Raw genomic sequence first — 22832 nt, forward strand, 5'->3', positions numbered from 1 at the left:
AGTAAATATCAACAGAAAGGCATTTTGTTTTGAAATTTTCCAGTAGAAGATTTTCTGAAATCTAAGCCAGTACGCAAATAATTTCAGTTTTTCAATAACTTTTTTGAGGGGGCAATGGAAATGTGATGAAAAATTTCTGACAGTCCTCAATTATACACAGAATTTCTATGAGCAATGCAATAGTAAGTGTTCTCTTACTATCTTCATAGTTCTGGTGGAAGACATTGGCGAAGAAAAGTTGATGGCAAACAGGCTGGAATGACCAGAAATAAATGAAGCAAAGTAACAGGGTTTTAAAAGTAGTAAAGAAAACATAGTAATGGAGAAAAATGTGAATGATTTGTGGAGTTAATTAGAAGGAAACATATAAAGAAGAAAGAGCAGAAGACGGCACTGGGCAGTAAAGGGCTGTATAAAACATGCATTCTAATATTCCCTTTGGTTTTCAATGCTTCTACCACTGGATGCTATCCCTAAACAGCTTTTTCTAGGTGAACACAAATGATGGGGTTGGGTGGAAGAGAAAAATCTTAGAATCCTCATGCCTGCATCAGTCTGGTAATGCTGAAGAAAGCTGTGACCTTATCTCTAGAACACTTTCTTTATTCTCTGCCACTGAAATGGCCTGTTTTGGCTGAGCTTGTGTCTAAAGTCTCTTTTCAAAGCTTTATGATTGTGGCAAGAGTGCAACAGAAAGAACCTGGTTACAGAGGAAAAAATGTTCTTCAATCACAAATGTTCTCAATAATTAACAACAGCAGCAGAGAAAACTATTGGACAAATAACTGTCTTCTGTTTCAATGTTCTCTTTCTTTCAAGAGATCTTGTAAGACGTCATGACAGTCCCTGCTTTTTTGTCCTTTTCTCAGTACATGCTGTACGCTTATACTTGTACTGCTTAAGAGACTCTAGAGTTACTCAATAAACAATGCAACTATGAAAAATTGCGTCTCCAATCAAAATATTCAATTTCCTATGATTTGTGAATTTGTGATTTAGAACATTTCTTAAACATGTTCAGCAAACTTTAAACCTGATAGAAGAACATGCTAACGACTATCAGTGCCATGCACAACTAAAATGGCACACAGGTTTGCTAAGAGAATTAAGCCATATTATTCTGGTAATCTACAATGGAAGGGAAAAAAACACAATTATTGGAGAGTAAGAGCTGACAGCAATGAGCTGAATGAAGCAATATTTACCCTTCAATTTTCATTTTCCTGAGCTTTAAATAATTTCTTTTTTAGCATTTCTGACCTCAGGCATTCTATGTCCCTTAGTACAGAAACATGTAGGTATGCAGGGATATCCCTCCTACCTCTGAACTTGGTAGCACTTTGCAGATACACTTTGTAGATACTAAATCCTAAGTAACCTAGAGTTTAACACATTTTACAAAACTGTTTTCTGCAGATCTCTAAATGGGTGATGATAAGCTCTACTGTCCATAGAAACCACACAGCTTCCTGGTGGACAGTGTGTGCAGAAAGCCAAATGTACAAATCACTCTAGACTTTCCAGAGGCTCAACCAGTAACAATATCAATGCTTCTGTATCACAGTGCTCCAGAATGCCACATCTTGTAGCAAAAGTATCTTTAATTATAGCTTCACCAGGAAAACAGACTAAACTCGTAACATCTACAAAACGCATTTCTGAAGGAACTGCATTCCCTCTTTAATTAGCAGCATGAATTTCCATTATTTTCTAATTTCTTCGTGGTGAATATACAAACTGCACAAAGTATAGCACTGACCTGATCTACCCCCTATCTTCATCCCAGGCTGTAACTCCTAGCAGATTCTCAGTCATGGTGAACTGTGTTTTGGATTTTTCTTTTGTTTTCTAAGTATAAGGAAATGACCCTGAGGCTGTAGACTGTGAGGCTTTTATGCACTTGTTTACAGAATTAAAACTTACACTGCAATCTCCAGAGGTTAAAGGTAAATTTATTAATGTATTCATTCATTAACCCATTCATTCATTAACTCACTTGTTCTCCTTACAGACTGTGAGGATAACATTGTGTCACCTACTGACGAATGTATTTCTAACAAGTGATATGTGCATCCCTGAGGGGCAAATGAAATGTGTCAAGAAAAGAACTGAAGAAATCCATTTTGCAAAGACACAGATGCTCACTGTGCAGCAGAGGTGAGCAGATGGCTTCACAAGCACACATTAGTACAGAATATTAGGTTTCAGACTATGGGTAGTATTTAGCTTTAACAAACTAAGAGAAAGAATGCCTCACCCTTACCTCTGCTGTAAGAACAAGTATGTCCAGTTACACTGAACATGAATGTTTCTGTTCGTCTGACTCCTCTCTGGAGGTAGCACATTCCTTGGTTAAATAATGAGAAATAGTTACTAAGCAGAACTTGCAGAAGAAAAGCTTTCACTGTATAAAAAATACATACTGTAATGAAGAAAAACATATTCTAGTACTTTTCTTCTGCATGTTCCTGTTGTTTGGTTATAAAAAAGTCTCCAACTGAAAAGGAAAACTTCTGGTTACAGTATGTATCAATGCATTACACTACATCTGTGTTTTTTTTGTTTTTTTTTTGTTTTTTTTCAGTAAGTGTTCTTGATTCACTGTCCACTACCTGTGTTCACTGACTGTGACATTTTTCCTTTACTCTCAGTCTCAGAATGGACTCATGTACTGTAACTATCAAGTTTTATGTGCTTTATTATACAGGATAATGACTTCACCTTGGAGACAACACTGGAATTCTCCCCATTTAAAATAGTGCACTTCTCCAACATGGTAAAAGCATGGGGTACTGGAGGGGTCACTCCAGATCTGCCTGCAAGCAAAGCAATCTTCACATCAATGAAAACTGTCTGAAATTCAAAAGTTTTGTTAGTTGTATGTAGACAAAGATGACTTTTTATACCAAAGCGTCCAAAATGATCCACATGCTTTATTTGGACAAAAGCAATCTCACAAAAATGTCAGGAAAAAGAAAAAAAAAAGTACAAAGGTTATAAATCTTACACATCAAAGATGTTTCCTTTACAAGTATTTGATACTTGCATGGAATCAAAGTGAAGGCATAAGCATCAGGAGCTTTCATGCTTTCCCTTGGTATAGTGGACTTCATGGTAAACTGCATTAAGCTCTTACATTTTACTAACAGCTGAAATGATTTTAAGCATGGTAATTTAGACCACAAAATCAACCATTAGTCCCTGTAATTAATGTGAGTCCATTTTGTTTTATATTCCATTACAATCAATTTTAACTACCCAATTATAATTGCCCAATCATATTTCAGTTGTTAATAATGTTCATTTTGTGTTTAACCCACAACATTACTTCCATAATCCCTGAAATAAAAACCTTATGCTGACATTTAAGCACAAAGAAATGCCAGGATGAAAAAAAATGCTGTAACTGTTAGTTTTACTTTAGGTAATAACACAGCACAGGCTCTTAAATCCTTGCTTACATAAAGCCTGACCTTTTCACTTGATACAAAAGTCATTTTTATTGAAACTTGGATCCACACCTTCCATCATTATTGTTACCTGCCTCTTTTCATGTCACATTTTCAGTGATGCCATTTATGGTCATGTGTCTGTATCTTTCTGGCTGGGTGTCCTACTTAGAGGCATATTTTATATAATATAAATGGAAAAATTGTTGAAGAATAACACAGCCACGTTTTAAACTGCTCTTTTCATTTAATCCTGAAACTAAATTCAATATATTGTTTGCCACACTACACTTCCAAATCCAGTACAAGCTGTTTAAAGGAACAGTCAGATCTCTGTCCTATCTTTTTCCTCCATTTGAAGATGGTGGGGCCTTCAGAATGCCTTTGAAAACGATGGCTAAGTCTCTAACAAGTCTGCCAATACTTAGAGTCTCAGTGCTGAAACCAACACGGAACAAAGCAGCACAAGTACACAGAAATCCTAAGGACCAGCCAGCAGAACAAGAGTCTCCTGGCCCATTCCATTCCTCCTGACTTGAGTTTTGTCCCAAGTGCTGCTCAGAGAGCACAGGACAGTCAGCTTGTGAACTGTTTACCTGGATGTTTTAGAGCATTGACTCAAGGTGGTCTTCTAAGACAATGCAAATAACACTAGAACCTTAAAAGAGTAAATTAGTTGCAGACAGTATGGGTAATTCAGATATTTAGAAACCCTTAGATGTAAACAAACGTTTTAGAAATATGACAAGTGAGTCACAGGAGCCCACTAGATTACAAGGAGCTTTTCAGTATACTGGTTCTCTGTTTTTCTTTTCTTTCCTTTTTTAATTTTTTTTATTCAAACTGATTTTTACTACACTTTCAAAGCCCCATCTACTTGTAAACATTTACTATCCTACTTCTCATTTACATGGCTGTCTTTTCTGAAGCATGCTGAGAGGTACAGAAAACTAATAGTAATACAGATTTGTTCTTCATAGTTAAATGCTGTAGAATGAAATACACCTAGAACATATTTGGTTCAACAGTCACCTCTGCTCTGTTCTTGAACTGTTTCAGACTTCTACTGCAAATGAAATAGCATGCAGATGCAAGTCACACTTTCTTTTCTGGGCTATCTTGTAAGCTACTTAGGACAGGTATTAAGAATCAAAGACTGAGAGGCACTGGCATACAGATCTGAACACACATCCATTAACCCTTCTTCTGGGTACATTACTGTCCTAAAAAAAACATAAGTGCAGTCAGAATGTTGCACTGTCAAGAGATAAACAACATCTTGACGTTGGTTAAGGTGAAGGAAGCACAATAATAATTGCTCACTTTCAAAAGCCTGTGTTTTATCTTTTATATGAAAATGAAACCAGCAGGGAAGGTTTTTTAATAGAGATTTCTAGTACAGACCTCTTCTAGTGAAGCATAAGCAGATGCATGTTGCTGATGGGCACTGCATTTCAAAGACTACTCCACCACTTCAGTTCCCAACTCAATTTTAATTGTCTAATTCTTTAAAAGCTCAAACAAAATCCATTCTTTGAAAGGAGGAATTGGTACTTGAAGATACTTCAATATGCACAGGAGCACCTGAAAGGAAAAAGCCACCATCTCTTTTTCAGTTTTCAAAACCTCTGATTAAAGCAAAACTGCTTACTTTATCCCTGAGTATGCCGAGAATAATTTCACAAATATGTGTATGCAGTAGGATATACAAATAGACAGCCTCCAAATAAACATGTATACATGCTGCTATGCAAAGTAGGAACATTTGTTCTTAGAGGAATGTTTATTAACTGAAGCTTGCTCCTTTTCTTTTTAGTTCTCAATCTCAAATCACCTTCTTGGCCTCAAATAACTTACAACATTCAAAAACATAAATAAAAACTGTGATTCATTTTACAGAATCAAAATTTGAGCAGATTGTTTGTGAGACTTAATGAACATATACATTTTCTTTGAGCATAGTGTTAAAGATCTATTATGTATCAATTATTTATTCATGAACAATTGTAAATAGATCACTCTTGATTCTGTTTCTCTGTGCAATGAATTTTCACATGTGATACTGAATTTTCCTTCCATGCTCTATATGTAATATTTTCACTTCTTAAGAGAAATTCATTCTAATGAGAATTTCACAGTCCAGCCAGATTTGTATTTTGGAGTTATTAGCATTCTAGGAATTGTATGTTCATAACTCACAGAGCTCAGCAACCAAATACATGGCCTTAGTCCTTGACTACGCAGTCCATATTACCATCTTTACTCTTTTAGAATCCTGCTGATAGTGATCTGAACTTACTTAGATCTACCAGCCTTATCTGGAAAAAATGTATTGGGAAATGCACACTGCTTTGTTTAGATTGTTTTGTAATTTTAAGTATCACACCATCTAAAGATTTTTTCACATAGTACCTAAATATTAACCGCTACAAGTAAAATATGCAATATTAGGTGAGTCCTAAAGGAATAGCAGGAATATGGACATGAACTACTGAAAAACTTTACAAATTAATTCCTTTTCTGACACAATCTTTGTTCAAGTTCCTCAGGAAGCAAGCATTCCCCTCCAGGAATAAGAATACATAGTAGAAGCTTCTCAAAGTCAGTTTTCTAATGAAACTTAATTCACTAGTATAAACTCTGATAGAAAATCAGTTTTATTTCACTTACTGTATGCATTTTTGCCACACAGTGAATTTAGTAATTATGTATAAATGATCCATTATGAGAAGCTAAATGTAGTAGGAAAGGTATTGTGGTTTTGGTATCGTGACAGGAGAAATACTCTAGCTTACAGACTGAATGCTCTATTGTATATGTAAACAACCAGAAAGAGGCACTGTTAGTGCTGCTAATACCATTATCTTAAAAAATTACTCACTAATACAGATGGAGCTGATACAATTGAAGTAATTTCTACAAGCTGTTTACAAGTGAAATTGGTAAGAATCTCAATGCCTCAGAGGCCCTAAAACTAAGCTCTGAGGTGGGAGCTTGCTGCTGCTGCTTGAGAGCTAAAACTATATTTATTTTCCATACTAAAATGCTGATTCTGGAGTAAAAATCCATGGACTGGAGAAGGAAATAAATTTCATGGATGGAAAAGGATGGAGGACAACAAGCCTTCCTGGTAGCGTCCAAGAGGTGTAAAAGACAGAAGTAGGGGAAAGCAAACATGTTCTGCTGGTGAAATAGAGAACTCCATTCCAGAGTGCTGTTTCAGTCTCAGCAACAGCTTAATCTCTGCTTTTGGGCATCTCTTAATCACCTGCAAAACAGGTATACACTAAATCTTATTTAGATGTGTATCTTTTTTGACCAGAGTTATAATTTCCATGTTGAGGTTTACAAGAAACGGCGAAGTTTTAAGACTGAAGGTAATGTTCATAAGCAAAAATATTGCTTATATTGCTTATATTGCTTATGGCAATATAGTTGTAATTAAAGACAAAACAATAAAAAAACAAAACAAAAGAATGACAGAACGGATGAGGCTGGGTGGGACCTTTGGAGATTGTCTGGTCCAACACCATTGCTCAAAGCAGGATCAACTAGAGAAGGTTGCCCAGCATCATGTTTAATTAAGTGGATAGTGCACATCAAACACTTCTTCTTTAAGACCCTTCAGAACAACACTCCAAAAACAAAGCAATAAAGCAGTAATATATTACTAATTCCATCTATTGAGAGAGACTAGGAGGCCAGTTCTGAAAAAAATCTTGTGCTGGAGCTCCACTATGCTCATTTTCCACTGGTGAGTATGTACAAGAACTGGCACTGAGGGTCAGGAAACTCTGGTTCTAATTCTGAATCTCTTTTTACTTTCTTTTATATGATATTTTTCCATTAGTCAAATTCTGATTCCTTTTTTTAGTGGAGCTATGTTCATAACAAGACCAGCAGCCAGTGACTGAATTCCTTTACAAACCGCTTTATTTTTTGACTTTACAGCCAAACCATTAAATAAGCCATATAAATTCTCAACCTGGGAACAAACTGTCATTCTTTAGAAAGTTCATTTGTTTGTGTTTGGCTAACTTCATGGAAAATAAAGGTTCTATCAGTTTTTGATATTTTTTTTCTATGTCTCCATTATCATGCAGGTTGGTAACCTCTAGCAAGAAATATGTGTCTGGTGTTTCTTTTTGAATAATTGCACTGAAACTACATCCCAGAACACTTTAATGGTTGTCACTTTACAAAAAACCCAGAATGAAGGCACACTTCACATTACTGAGAAACATAAATCTTCATCCTTTTTAGCATCTACGAAATGTGAAGATCTGTGTTTTTCCTGCAGCTTTAATTTTATGACAGTGTTTGACATTAAAATCCAGTAAACCCTCCAACTTACATGATGAAAGTAGTATTAGCTTATGAAGTCTGGGTGGAGTACCTGACTAAGGACACTGTGAATTAGGGAGATGGGCTCTGTGCCAGCCATGATGATGGCAGAACAGAATAAGAGAATAATTATCCTGGATTTTGTAATGATTTTTGTTCCATCCTTCTCAAGCCAGGAGATGAGGTTTGACTCATAGACAGTTGGTATGAAACAAAGTTATTTTCAAGTTTTGTTTTGCATCTTTGCTGAACAGTGCCAAGGTGTGATGAGTGGCCTACAGACTTCTCCTTTATTCCCTCGTATGTACCAAAAGTTTCTTGACCACTGCCGCATCCATGAATAAAAAGTCTGTAATTCTAAGAGAAGAAAAGCTTTTTCAGAAAAGATTTTGCAATACTGACTCAACAGGAGTTAAGTCATAAAATGTGGCAATACCTTATGATTAAAGCAGAGAAAAAAAAAAAAAACAAAACATGTTCTTCCATGAGCAGTGAAATTAATAATTTTGAAGAATTTGGTTTACCTTGCCACTGTAATACCAGCCTCCTTCTTCCTGACATCCTCCATGATACTCCAGTGGCCAACAGATAGAAAGGCTGCAGATAAACTCATGCTCATGGAGCAGACTCAATGTAAGTTGGTTTGGTGGGCCTACATGTACGTGCTGACTGTACCGTTGGCTTTTGCCTAGTGGAATGCAGTCTTGTTGAAATTCTGCACAACTATGCTCCAGTGTAATTGGAGTATCTCTCTTCCATTCAACAATTTTCACAAAAAATGTACATTTTCATTATCTTTGGGAGTTCTATCCTGTTTAAATGTGACTTAAACTGAGCAACAGGATAATGCATTGTTGGAGGGAACAGGGACTATAGACTGTGAGATCAAACAGCATCACTTCCTTTGTAAAGCAAATTGAAAGCAGAACGCCAATGATTATTTTGTAATTTTAGAGTGATTTTGATTTTAATTTTCTGGGAAGTTTGTATCTGGCATGCTAAGTGTTTCTGTCCACGCTGAGCATAAAGTTCTACTTTATAGGTAGCCACCTAAGCAAACAGGGTGTAGGCTTTAAAAAACATGGGGACTCTATGTTACTGCCTCCCTTAAATAAAAATATACCTGGCAGTTCATATATAAACCAGGAGGGATATAATGAAGTATCATCTTATCTTGCTGAAATTCAATCCCAACCTTCCTATTTTTTTATGGTATAGAATAATACAAGCTGGAACTGTTCTCTATCCCTCATTTCCATTCTGGTATGAACTATAGGGTCCTTTCAGTATCTAAATGGGAGCTACAATAAAGAAGATGACAGACTCTTCAACAGACCGTGCTGACAGTACAAGGCAAAATGATTTCAAACTAAAAGAGGAGAGATTTAGATTGAATATAAGGTAAAAGTCTTATATACAAAGGGTAGTGAGGAACTGAAACAGGCAGCCCAGAGATGTGGTGGATACCCTGTCCCTGGAGACTTTTAAGGCCAGAATGGATCAAGCTATGAAAAACCCAAGCTAGATGCTGATGTCCCTGTTCATTGCAGGGGAGTTGGATTAGATGACTTTAAAGATCCATTCTAACTCTAAGGATTCTATGGTACTATAAAAAAGCAGAAGAGACTACGACTACAGAATAGAGTTCAGAATACTTGGGTAGGAAATAATGAAGTTTTCTTCCATCTTGCCCAAGTTTTCTGTTTATTTTCAGTGGCTACTTGACGTAAAATAAATGAAGAGATCTAATCAGAAGAAAAGACAGCATTTTAAAACAGCAACACAAGCAGTGTGTTTCCATCTTCCATAGCAGTTAAGAAAGATAGTAAGAAGAAAAGGTTTTGGCTGAGTAACCAAGAACTGTCTTTGGGCCATGTCTAGCTTGGTTTTATTAGTGATAAATTCAAAAATAAATGTATAAAAAGATAGGCCAATATCCTTGTTTGTATGAACGTCAAAGTGAAAAGTTTGGAGATGCAGATTCATTGGTAATCATGGTAAAGAAAACAGATGGAGTTGTCTTTTCAGATGCAGAATAAGATGTGAGGGAAAATAAAAGAAGATCAAGAGTAGAAGTAAGTAGAATAAAGAAGTAGCCGATGCAGTCAGGACAAGAAAAATCTTTCATCCTGTCATGTGCATGCGTGTGTGAACGTAGAAGGCAGGGAAGGCTGTGGAAGAAGAGAAGAAAGTAGTAAGGGAAAAGAATGAAAGCTACATGCGTTTTGCAATTATTTTTATAGAGAAATCAGTTACTTGGCAATTTAATTGATATTTCACAAGCTCCGTATTAAATTTTAGAAGCTTGCACAGGAGAGCTTGCAGAGTCATCATCTTAGAGAATGAAATTAGCCAACTATCCATGTTTCTCAAATTAGACATGCAGAAGCATATCTTTGTTTAACTTTCCATTCAGAAGAAATGTTCAAAAATCAGTCTGGAAGAACAAATAGTGGTATTCGCCCAAATGCAAGTTAGAAAGCCAAGTTAGTTGACCTTAACTCTAGACACACAACAGCTGTATAAGTTAGGAAAGTGGAAAACCAAATATAGCTTGTTTATTTGCAACTTCACGAAGTTATGTGAACATTTGGAGCTATGTACTATGCAGTAAACACATCTGCAAGGTTTATGTTTATGAAATGCTTGTTTATGAGGTACCTATTCTCCCCTGTGCATTGATTACACTAAGAGAGATGACAGTAGCAGTTAAATCTTAATGCAAGACAAGATCAGACAGATACAGTAAGTTCTACTCTTATCTGGGGTGCTGCAAGTGAAGAATTGCAAAAGAGGAGGTAACAGTGTCACATGCACATAGAAATCATTAAATTCAGGAAATGATGCACACAGAAAAAAATAATGTGTCTGTATAAAAGCAGAATTGTGCCTTCCCCTCCTATACGCCCAACCACCACCACCACCAACAACAAAAATAGAAAAAAAAAATACCCAATCCCCTTAAAGACAGAGAAGAAGTAGAAAGACCAAGCAGGCACACCTAAATTTCATGAGTCTCCTACAACAGTTGGGTAGAGCAGCAACGAATCTCAGAATAATTTAAGTTGGAAGGGAACTCGAGCGATCTGTAATCCAAGCCCTGCTCAAATGATGAGATGAAGTTACATAGGACAAATACCATACCACTTCTTTGGGGCAACATGTTGCAGAGCTTGAATGACCTCACAGCGAACAAATTCCCCTTTATATTCAGTTGAAACCTCTCTTACTGCAATACACGCTTGTCATATTAGTCGTCTTACCATGCACTACAGCAAGAGTTTGGGTTCATCTTAAGCTCCTTAAAGACACTGGAAGGCCATCATCAGGAAGACGCAGACCCATATTTCTCATTCTGTTTTCTGCTCTATCATCTTGTTACTCTCCAGTTTTACTACAAAAATTTTCCTCTCTTAGAGTACATATCTGACTTTAGACTGAGCTCCTAACATAGTAATTACACATTCATTTAGGCTGCTATGATGCCTGTGACCCTTTCTCATTCTCAGAAGCACGTGAAAATTGCTTAAGCTAAAAACGTACTTCTTCACTCAAGCTGGCTAAGTACCAGCAACTGAGGAAAAGGGAAAAAGGCACTTAACCTACACAAAAAACAGTAAGCAGCAACTTAATACAAACATGTACATTTCTAAAAAGGAAACAAAATATTCATAGATCATATAAAGGAACTCAAGACAGCTACTGCTGTTTCTTCATAGCCCTCTCAGCGTGAAACAAAAATGTTGATTATTTTTTTTCTGAAATAAGTTATATAAACAAGGTCAACTTCCGTTAACTCCCAGAGAACTGTCAAGTCCAACAGTGAGGAGATGTAAAAAATTACCAAAATATTGAAAACAAATATGTGTGAAATGATTGGCAGGTAGTATTTTGACACAAACGTGTTAGTTGGAAGGGACCTTCACAGATTACTAACTCCAACTATCTGATTATTTCAGGGCTAAACAGAAGTTAAAGCATGTAACCGAGGGCATTACCCAAGTGCCTCTTGAACACTGACAGCCATGGGTCACCAACCACCCATCTAGGAAGCCTGTTTCAGGGTTTGGGATCCCTCATAATAAACACATTCTTCCCAATGTCCTGTTTGAATTTCCCCTGGCACAATTCTGTGCCATTCCCATGCTGCCATCAGTTCCCAGGAGCAAACCCACCACATTCCTCTGCTTCCTCTCCTCAGAGAGCTGCAGAGAGAGTCAGGTCTCCTCTCACCTTCTTCCAAACTGGACAGACCAAGAGTCCACACAGGACACATTTTCCAGCTCTTTTACAGCTTTACTGTCCTCCTAGAGCTCCTTCAAAGACCTTAACATCGTTTTTGAAGCAGAGAACTGCACACAACATTCAAGGTGAGTCCACACCTATATATATAATGGAAAATCACCTCTTCTAGCTCTGCTGTGTTCAGTGTACACCACAAGGCAGTCTGCACTCTTGGCTGCCTGGGCACACTGGTGGCTCATGTCTCCCCAGCGCCTATAGGTCTCCCTACTGACCTGCTCTCCGGCCACTCATCTTCCAGCTGTGCCTGCAATGTCCAGCAATGCTCCATACCAGGTGCAGAACCAGGCATTTTCCCATGCTGAATTTTGTGCCATTGCTGACTGCCTAAATCTCCTGCTATATCTCTCTGCGAGGCCTTGTTACACTGTGCATTTGATCAATAATCTCTACATACATTGTATGGATGCAATTAGAAACCTATTTTGCTGCAAATATAATGCTGGCCTCAGTAGGGGGCTGGGTAAACATTATCAGGAGCTCAGCAAAGAATGGAAACTACCTTGTTGGCTCTCCTGCTCTTGAGAGATATGGCTGATAAAGTCTTGAAGTTAGTGATTTCACTACAGGCTCAGAAAAGAAGGACTTTATATCTTGATCGAAACTATATTATCAGTCTTCCCCAGGGTGTTTGGCATGAATACTTCAAAAATAGCTTGAGAACATGTGGACACAAAATGATTACCAACTTACTGCTAGACCAAAACCTACTTAAATTTTGCCTGAAATCATTCAAGAACATTTCACTTTTATGTAAAAAGTACTTCTCAAAAGTTGCAAGATTAGGTTTTTAGTTTGAGATAGCTACTTTTTGTTTCAGATGAAAGCAATCACTACAGGTGGAAGTCAATTTTTAATTCATTTTTATAACAGCTGTGTGTTTTCAGGACTAGTCCACTCCTTTTAAAATCATTGCCTTTTTCCGCAAAGATATAGATATTCTGCATACGCTCATTTATCCCTACAACTTCAGAATAAAAGACAATTTACTGCATTAGCATCTCTCTAAACTGGACAGCTTTGAAAGAACAAAGGCGAATACATAATGATTATGAAAGGAGTGATCCTTCTGGATTTTGTGGAACACAGACAAACCACCAACTCCGACCACTACATTGAGATGCTGACTAAGCTGAAGTGCCAAACTTCCAGAGTCAGGCCTGATAAATAACAACCCTTCTCCTGCAGCAAGATAATGCCAGGCCCCAAATCAGTTTGAGTACCATGGAGTACGATGCCAATCTTGGCTGGGTTGTCCTGTGACAGCCACTGTATAGTCTGCATTTGGTGCCTTCTGGCTTTCACATGTTCAGGCCAATATATGACAGATGACATAAGCAACATTTTTCTAGCAATTACATCGTCACAGCAGTTGTGCTACAGTGGACCACCTCTGCTGGTGCACATTTTTCTTAGCACGTTGGTCTTGCTCAATGCTGGTGAAAACACACAGCTAATGGTGATGTATATGTCGAAAAATAGGTTTTGTAGCTGAGAATTTGCCATAGGAAACAGTGTCATTGTGCTCTTCGTATTCACTGTAGTTTTTATGGAAAGACATAGGGGGCATTACTTTCAGACCTACATAATTCCTCAAGGAGTGATTTCCATGTGTAGAGATAAGGGACCTCCCTGCCTTTACTCAGCCACAGAAAGAATTTGAGATCCTTATACACTTTTCTCACTTTTCTTTTGCTTGTAGCACGTGCTTATTTGGTGCAGACTAATTTTTTGCTGATGTTGATGGATCTTCTTGCAAAACAAGTGCAGTGCCATTTTGCATGCCACATGCCTGCAGAATATACGTAGCTTGTGAATTTTGGGAGAAAAAAGAAAGTTGCACACTGACTCAGAAGAATTTCAAGATCATAGAAAATGCAACACCTTTGTTTAAAAAAACCCCATGCTTAGTATGCGGAAACAATCTGGAAATGGGTTCAGAATGATTCTGACGTGATAAAGCAAGGAGGTACCAGTAGAACGATAATTTATTTAAATGATTGTTAGATAAAATAATAACCTCCCTCTATTTGAATGTAAACATTAGAAACGAAATCCCAAATTTTATTCTTTCTCCATTGTCTTAATAGGTAAATCAGCAAGAGCTTAGAGTCCATTCTACTGAAACCAAAAATTGTTCTGAAGTAAAACAATCTCATTTGAAAAAAAATCCTGTAAAACTGACTTTGTATTTTCTGACTTCTAAGAGACTCTCTTTAATGCTACAGAAAGATGATCATTGTCATCTTGCACACTCACCTAGCATTCCCTATTTAATTTATGTTCTCCACCAAGCTAGTACCTCAGTGCAGCTTGAGTTGTCCCTCCACCTAACTGCTGAACTGCGACCCAGTACATTATCACAGAATCATAGAATGGTTTGGGTTGGAAGGGACCTTTAAGATCATCTAGTTCTAACCCCCTGCTATAGGCAGGGACACCTCCCTGTAGACCAGGTTGCTCAAAGCACCATTCAGCCTGACCTAAGCAGGGGGCATCCACAGCCTCACTGGGCAAACTGTTCCAGTGTCTCACCACCCTCAGAGTAAAGAACTTCTTCCTAATACCTAGTTCAAATCTACCCTCTTCCAGTTTAAAACCATTTCCCCTCATCCCGTCACTACCTGCCCTTAAAAAAAGCCTCTCCCCAGCTTTCCTATAGGCCCCCTTTGGGTACTTGAAGGACACTATAAGGTCCCCTTGGAGTCCTCTCCAGGCTGAAGAGCCCCGTGTTTCTAAGTTTGTCCTCACAAGGGAGATGGTCTAGCCCACTGATCATCTTCGTGGCCCTTTTCTGGACCTGCTCCAACAGCTCCATGTCCTTCTTGTGCTATGGGCCCTAGAACTGAATGCAATACTTCAGGTGGGGTCTCCCAAGAGCACAGTAGCACAGACAGAGAGTATCACTGTCCTTGACACGCTGGTCACACTTCTCTTGATCCAACCCCAGACACGGTTGGCCTTGTGGGCTGCAAGTGCACAGTGCTGGATCGTACTGAATCTTTCATCAACCAACACTTCCAAATCCTTCTCAGGGCTGCTCTCAAGCCATTCTCTGCCCAACCTGTATCTGTGCTTGGGATTGCCCCAGCCCAGGTGCAGGATCTTGCACTTGGCCTTGTTGAACTTCATGAGGTTTGCATGGACCCATCTTTCAAGCCTCTCTAGGCCCCTCAGGATGGCATCCCTTTCCTCTAACATGTCACCTGCACCACTCAGCTTGGTATTGACTGCAAACTTGCTGAGGGTGCATTCGATCCCACTGTCCATGTTGCTTACAAAAATGTTAAGTAGCAGCAGTCCCAACACCAATCTCTGAGGAATGCCACTTGTCACCAGACTTCACTTGGATGTTGAGCTGTTGACTGCAACTCTCTGATTGCACCCATTCAGCCAGTTCCTCATCCAACGATTGGTCCATCTATCAAATCTTTTTTTCTCCAGTTTGGTGACTAGGACAATGACAAACGCCTTGCACAAGTCCAGGTAGATCATGGTTGGACTTGATGATCTTAAAGGTCTTTTCCAATCTGAGTGATTCTATGATTCTATGTCAGTTGCTGTTCCTTTATCCACTTATGCTGTAACTCCACTATCAAAGGCCACCAAGTTTGTCAGGCATGACTTGTCCTTGGTGAAGCCATGTTGGTTACCACCAATCACCTTGTCTTTATTTTCCATGTTCATTATTAGGACCTTCAGGAGTATCTGCTCCATGATCTTGCCAGGCACATAGGAACTTAGTGTTTTACATGTCTGTCTAGCCTGAATTGACAGTTTTGCTTGCCCTGTAACATAGTGCCTGCTTATAGGCTGCTGGTGGATGCTGACAAATGCAGCCTCCAGCTTTGTGTTCCACGGAATGCTCCTGTGTTCAAGGCAATCCTACAGATTGAATAAAAAGTCTTTTTGGACTGACCAACATGCAAAACCACAGCTTCAGCTTCAGCTTCATGTGGGAAGTCTGAACACATCTGCTGCACTCAAATGGCACAAATAGAACAGAATTAAAAATATATATACCATACCTTTTAATATAATTCACAACTTTCTGTCCGAAGACTGTTTCAGCTTAGCTATGGAGATCTGTCCCACAGCTTAACATGTTAAACAGTAAATATATTCCTTTTACTTCCTGTACATCCTTATGATTCCTCTCTTGATGTATCCACATTCTGCATTTTTGAATCTGCGCATTTGGCCTTTGTTCTGCTGGCTTGATTTTTCTCCATTTTCTTTAAGGACTCTAGAGGAAAATGTAGCATCACCCAGTATTTTTCAGATGCTTCCCCTCATTCAGGTAAATATGCAAGTATTTCTCTACTAGTAGCAATATTATATAGCTATTAATGTAAACAGGCAATTTTGACTTCACTGAAATAATTGCAACACACAAAAAACCCAAAAACAAACAAACAAAAAGCACAAACAAAAACAACCAGTAAGAACCGATAAATTCCCACTACAAATGTCATAATAACTTCAGAATTTTTCGCATGTGTTATCAAATTGTCATTATTTCCATGTACTAAGAAGGCCTAGCAATAGAAAAAAGAAGCAAAGGAGGATCTTTTGCCATCAAAGCTCGTATGGCAAATATTATACTGCTTCCTGTATTATAAAAAAAAGTTGAATTAAATTTTAACCTTTATTTTGCTTTACTATGTTTCTTCCATTCTGTTTATAAGTTGATACATAGATGATTTTAAGGATTAAAATGAAGTTAAGCTATTTTTTGGACTGCGTGATGTTGTTAAACAAACTACAGATAAAAATAACTTGTATAACATTGCATTTTTATAAGCTGTTTTTCACAATTCAGGTTAAGACGCATTCCTGTGGATCGTGTCTTAAAAATTAATAAGAATCAACCTAGGAAGCACAATTAGAATGGAGTTTGGAAGAAATTCCAGAAGAAATTGCTGTAAATAGAATTACTCTTGGAAATGTTGAATTAAGAGACTGGTTATACCATAAAAAATCTCTGTGAAAAAAAGTAATCCTGAATATCACAAAACCAACAGTATGTGTTCCAGTCTTCCCTGCATGTCCTGGTCAGATCAAGTACTAACTTGTCCCTCAAATGTCTTTTATACTAAGGAAAGGAACAGAAAATAAAAATGTTTACATTGCACTTAACACATTTGATAGAAATAGGTGCAGAACAATGACCTTCACAAAAAGGTATAGAATGGAGCCACAGGTTAGGGAGAGGTTGTATGAGTAAGCAGATTGAGACTGTACAGTCCCTCAAGGGTGAAGACAAAGCAGCTTAAATTTTCTCTAAGAAAATACAGGGACTGGGTGGACTAACTCCAAGAGGGGAGGGTGAAGCAGGAAAAGAAGATTATTTTAAGCAGATTCTATGCGCAAGCTGCTTTTTAGCAGCTGGACTTGTCTAAAAGGAAATATATATATATATGTATATATATATACACACACACACACACACATATATATAGAACATTGTACATAAAATATAGAAAATTCCAGATTTAATTTTTGCTTCTAAGGAAGAGGCACTACTGAATTTGAACCTTCACCACTTTTATGCTTTTCCACACAGATAAAAGCAAAAATCACAATGTAAACTGACTACTGACCACAAATATTGTTTTGTTAATGATTTACACATCCAGGAAAAATGTCGTCAGGTTTAGTACACCACCACTGTAAAGTACATTTACAAGACATACTGCAGCCGTGAGGTAACAAAGAAAGTATTTTCTTTTACTGCTCCATTTCTACAAAAGCACTGCAACCTCTTGCGAGCCACAAGCCAGCCATTCTGCTTTCTGCTTTCCTCTCTAAAGCAAGTCTGTCTGCCCTATAACAGAATCATGCAAAAAAAAAAAACAACAAACAAAACCAAGGTCAGAATGAGAAGAAACTACCTTGTTGTCTTTGCTGTTCTAAAATCTCATTGGCAAAGAAACATCACATGGGCAAACACAAAGTTGAAAGAAGAACAGCCGATCAGATTACGGAAGTTATGAGGAAGCTATGAAAAGAAACTAAGGAAGGATTTCTAGAAGTAGATGCAGATATTTGGGACTGAATGAAAAACAAGATTCCATGAAAAAGTGAATTCAAACATCAAAGAGCTCAGTGCTTTAAGTGCAAACTCTCAACCTCTCCCACAAAGCACTGCCACCTAATGCAGAGGACTAGAAAACTTCGTATCAAAAAAGTGGAATGTATATATATTTTTTTTTTTCAAGAATATCTCCTGTACTTTTTTTTTTTTTTTGCTACAGTCTGTGATTCAGTCACAAATGCATTGACTTATTCTGCTAAATTCCCTTTTTCCTCAAATAATTTCTACTATCTTAATCTAAAGAGTACAGTTTTAACGCAACTCTTTCAGCTGAATCTAGACATGTGCTATAAGGCTAAATACAGCACACACACATACTTAGAAATGAACCAGCTCATCATAACATATTAGAGTTTTACTATCATGAAATACCAACTTTTAACCATATTGTTTTCTATATGGAAGCTGACACAGAGGAAAAAAAATAGACAATACAGGCAAGCTGCCAAGATAAGAAGAATTACTTAAAGAAAGTATTATTAGAGACAGAGTAATCAAGTCACTGAATGCCTTATCTTCTTAAAAACCTTGGAAAAATGTCTATCGGTATTCTTTTAACCTTGGTTTTATTTAAACAAGATTATAAATATGAGATGAACTGGGACAAACTGATACAAAATATGTAACTGAGACTCAATTAAAATAACAACCACTTCTTTCATAGCAATGAGACAAAGAGCTTTTGTGGGCTGACAAAGCATATCTCACACACTCTTCAAGAATATACATTAATTAGGTTTAGAGATATTAATTAAAAAACTTCTCCAAAATTTTTTTTTTTTCCAGGTTTTATTTTTTCCTGCCATGTTATCCATCTTGTTAGGAGAGCTGCAATAGAATAACTGAGGCAGTAGGTAGGTAATACTGATACAGATCAAACTCCTGTTGCAGCTCTTGATGTTACTGCAGCCAAGAAAGAGGAGATCTCCAGCAAGGAGCTGGAAAGGCAACTGGGGCTGCAAAGCAAGTGCCCAAGGAGTCTGATACATGTGAGAAAAGATCTGTGCTCTAATGTTCAAAGTGTCCTTATACTTCTGCATATAGGATTCAAGTAACAACATTCAAACTTCAGGGAAAGGACAAGAAGTTGATCAGAAGTCCTCGTGAGCAAAGGATGTATTTTATAGCTGGGAAATGAGAGACCATACTGCTGATGAGAATTAGGCATATTTTCATGATGCTGGATACATCTTGTATTTCTAGCTACACCACCTGCACATAGGTAGAAGCCTAAGCTTAAACACCTTGGGAACTTTCAAAATCAAAATATAAGCACCTGACAGATTTTGCAAATGCTGGATTTATATGCTTTGATTTTGTCTAAGTGCAGTGCTCAGCATGTGCAAACTACAGGGGATAGTTCAGAAGATGATTTCTATCTAGAAGTAACATACCGTAACAGACACAGTGCTCTCCCGCTCAACTTCTGTCTGCTTCTTCCTGGTAGCTTCCACAAGCTTGCAACGATCTCCTACTTGCTGGATCTTACTTTCAAATTAAGCAGCATGTTAATTATAAAATCAGTGGAAATTGTTTATTATCTTGCCAAAAGCCAATTAATTAGTCCAAATATTCCAAATTTAAAATCATAAAGGTATTGTATTCTATTCTGCTTAATTGTACCAAAATCTAATATTAATCAGGGTAAGTATGCATCCTGACTAAAACAATGACTAGGTTGGTGTGATATAAGATCAGGATAAGCTAATCTTAAAATCTGAAGGAGGAAGATTAATCATGATATTGCCTGGCTGAGATGTGAACAGCTTTAAAATGTCTAAAAAGCTTATCAAACATCATTTTGTCCAGGAAAACAACTGTTATTAATTGCGTATTGAAACAGTGAATAATATTTATTTCCTCATTCTGTATGAAGAAGACAGATTTTCCTTCTTGCCCTCTCTCTTTCCAATTGAGCTAACTATTACATCTACTTCTGAGAAACAGAGTTGGCTTTGAAGTATTCTTTCAACATAACATTGACTGCACAAAGTCAAGCTCAGACATACTGCACCAATGAGACTGAAACAAGTTTAAAACTCCTATAAGACTATTAAAAATCTTGCAAAACTGTCTGGAATAACTACTGCTACCAAAATCAGGTTTACTGTGTTTCAAAACAAAAGACTTCATTAGTGTCTTCACTTTTCCCTTTTAAGCACAAACCATTCATTTAAATTATTTCTAATATTTAGATCAGTATTTTTGTCTGTGAATACTAACTCATTATTTTTCAATAATAAAAATTGGATACAGAACTGATAACAGCACTTGGTAATCATAGGCAAATAAGTCAATTAAACCTTGTAATTAACTTGTAAAGAAAGTATGTCTGCAATAGAGAAGTTACTATAATTTTAATTTGGCACTTAAAAATAATACAAGGAAAAAAAAATCAAGTAAGATACTCACGTTTTCTTATTTAAATCAATGGATTTTCTCTAACAGGTCAGACAGAATTTCACCTAGGTCATTATCTGTAACAATGACCAGTAATAAAAATACGGAAAATGATTCTCTAAGTTAAATACTGAGTTATTGAACCTGCTACACCAATCCCTTGTACACTTAAATCTCTTCTTCTTTTGCTCCATCTTGTCCATACAGAAGAGTTTGACTGAATTTAGAGACAGCTGGAATTGAACACAGTATTGTAAATTGGAGTTAGTGCCTTTATGTTTTGTTGGGTATAATATCAAAAGTCCACAAAACTGTAATTAACAGGTTCTCTATGGAATGGAATCTATAGAAAACTTGCAAAACAAAGAAAAGAAATTATTTGACAGAAGACCAGAAGTATCTCCCTGATCTCGCCACCACCTGTGCCAACCTTAATTGGAATAATTCTCACATAGTAAGTAAGGACGTGTTCTCAAGCAACAGGAAAAGTGTGATGCAGCAGAAGAGAACAATTCGTCAGAAATTAATGATCAAGGTGTCTGAAGGTTGGAATAATATCTCCATATTTACTGTCATCCTTGAAAGCCAGTCTTGAAGTGTTTGCTAATTAGAGTGTAGTTCAAGAAAGTTTTTGGGCTAGCCAATTTATTTTTCATTTTATGTTTAAATCATAAATGTTTTTCTCATTCAGATGAACCATAATTCAGAAAAGTTAACTATGGAGGGATTACTGAAGTAAAAATTTACTAGGTGAACAGAAATATCAAATCTTTTCCGTCAAGAAAGACACTTCTAGTATTTGCAATAGTTGCCTTGCATTTTCTTGACAAGCAAAATGAAAAATCCATGTCAGTTCAGAGTAAGAACATTTGTTATTCCTGATATTGATTTAATGTGAAAATTCCCATTTCATTTTTCCCCTCCACAGTTCACAATATTTTAAATCATTGCACCCTAAATACTTGTCATACTTTGGCAAGGATCAGATTCAATCTCAAATTCATTTTCGTTTTCTCTAAAGGTGTTGCTTTTCCCTACCAGAGCCCTGTTGCTCTGCAAACATGCTATGAAGGGGCTGTATGCTATACGGGCTTTGCAAGACCTCAAGATAGACACCTGCCAGGTTTACTTTGGACTTGCACTGGCTTGTCTAAATTTTTGTTTTGTTTTGTTTAGCTTTAGTAAAGTTTTTTTTTAATTCATTTTTTATTAGTAGCAACTAATTATTGATGATGAAATATTTAATAATAATTTAATAGTGATACAGAGCAGAGGAGTATAGGCATTGGGGGTACAGGCTGTCACTTGAGATTGCAGGGGCTATAAGTAGCTCAGCAATGAAACAGAGTTGAGCAAAAGGACAAGAAGAAAGATCAATATTCAAAATATATAAAATGCATTGTGTATAGAAAATCTGGATGTAATGCAAACTTGCAACCAATATAAATAAATAGTGAGGTGCAGAGCATTAGAAGACATGTAATAGTGGATCAGAGTATAACCTACATACGGCGAAGAAGAAACCAAGAATATAAGAATCATATTCCTCCTAGCAAAGAAGTAATACCACCATCAACATTTCACTCCTGATGGTGAAGGAGTGATGATTTGCTGCAATGCCCCCTGCTTCCTATCTTCTCAAGGCAGACCAGCATTATTTATCTTACCAGCCAGGGAGGCAGCAAAGGGATGAGAATAACAAAGAAGAGGTATATACTAGGAACTGTATGCATAAAACCTTTCATTACATAATATTAACTCAATATTATTGAGTTTTTCTTAAGTTGTATTATTTATTTTCATTTCTTTTTTCTGTAAGAATTAGATTTTTCAATTTGACTATTAAGATTTCTATTATAATAAAATAAACCCACAGCTTTACATGTAAGGAGAGTTTATTTTTTGCCTATTTCAAAAGCTAGAACACAGCATTACTTCTTTTACCTAGAACTTATTTAACATTCAATTTTTTTTTAGTTTCCTGACTAATTCTCCTTATTATCTCATGTTATTTCTGACAGGAGGGATGTTTGATATCTGTTCTTTGTGTGTAATCTCTAAAATCTGTATCATATTACATACAGAAACAAAATGATCATAACAAATATAGAAACATCATTTGTCTGTATTTCTGAAACAGAACACAGATATGTAAATCATAACATATCCTACTTCTTTGCTTTTACTGACCTTTGACACCGTTTTTTTCCTCACAGAAAAAACGGTACGTGTAGTTGCCA

At 36.9% G+C, this 22832-nt stretch overlaps 1 long non-coding RNA gene across 2 annotated transcripts in view; it reads right to left on the minus strand.

The window, feature by feature from the left end:
- Positions 1-2472: 2472 nt before the first annotated feature.
- LOC104914834 overlaps positions 2473-22832 on the minus strand; it is a 62271-nt gene continuing 41911 nt past the window's right edge. The window contains exon 3 of one of the 2 annotated variants that reach the window (XR_002109745.1): positions 2473-2816. This is a non-coding gene — a long non-coding RNA (uncharacterized LOC104914834). The other variant, XR_002109744.1, reaches the window with a different exon arrangement.

The sequence above is a fragment of the Meleagris gallopavo genome, chromosome Z, assembly GCF_000146605.3.
Source record: "Meleagris gallopavo isolate NT-WF06-2002-E0010 breed Aviagen turkey brand Nicholas breeding stock chromosome Z, Turkey_5.1, whole genome shotgun sequence".
In the NCBI taxonomy this organism is placed as follows: Eukaryota; Metazoa; Chordata; class Aves; order Galliformes; family Phasianidae; genus Meleagris; species Meleagris gallopavo.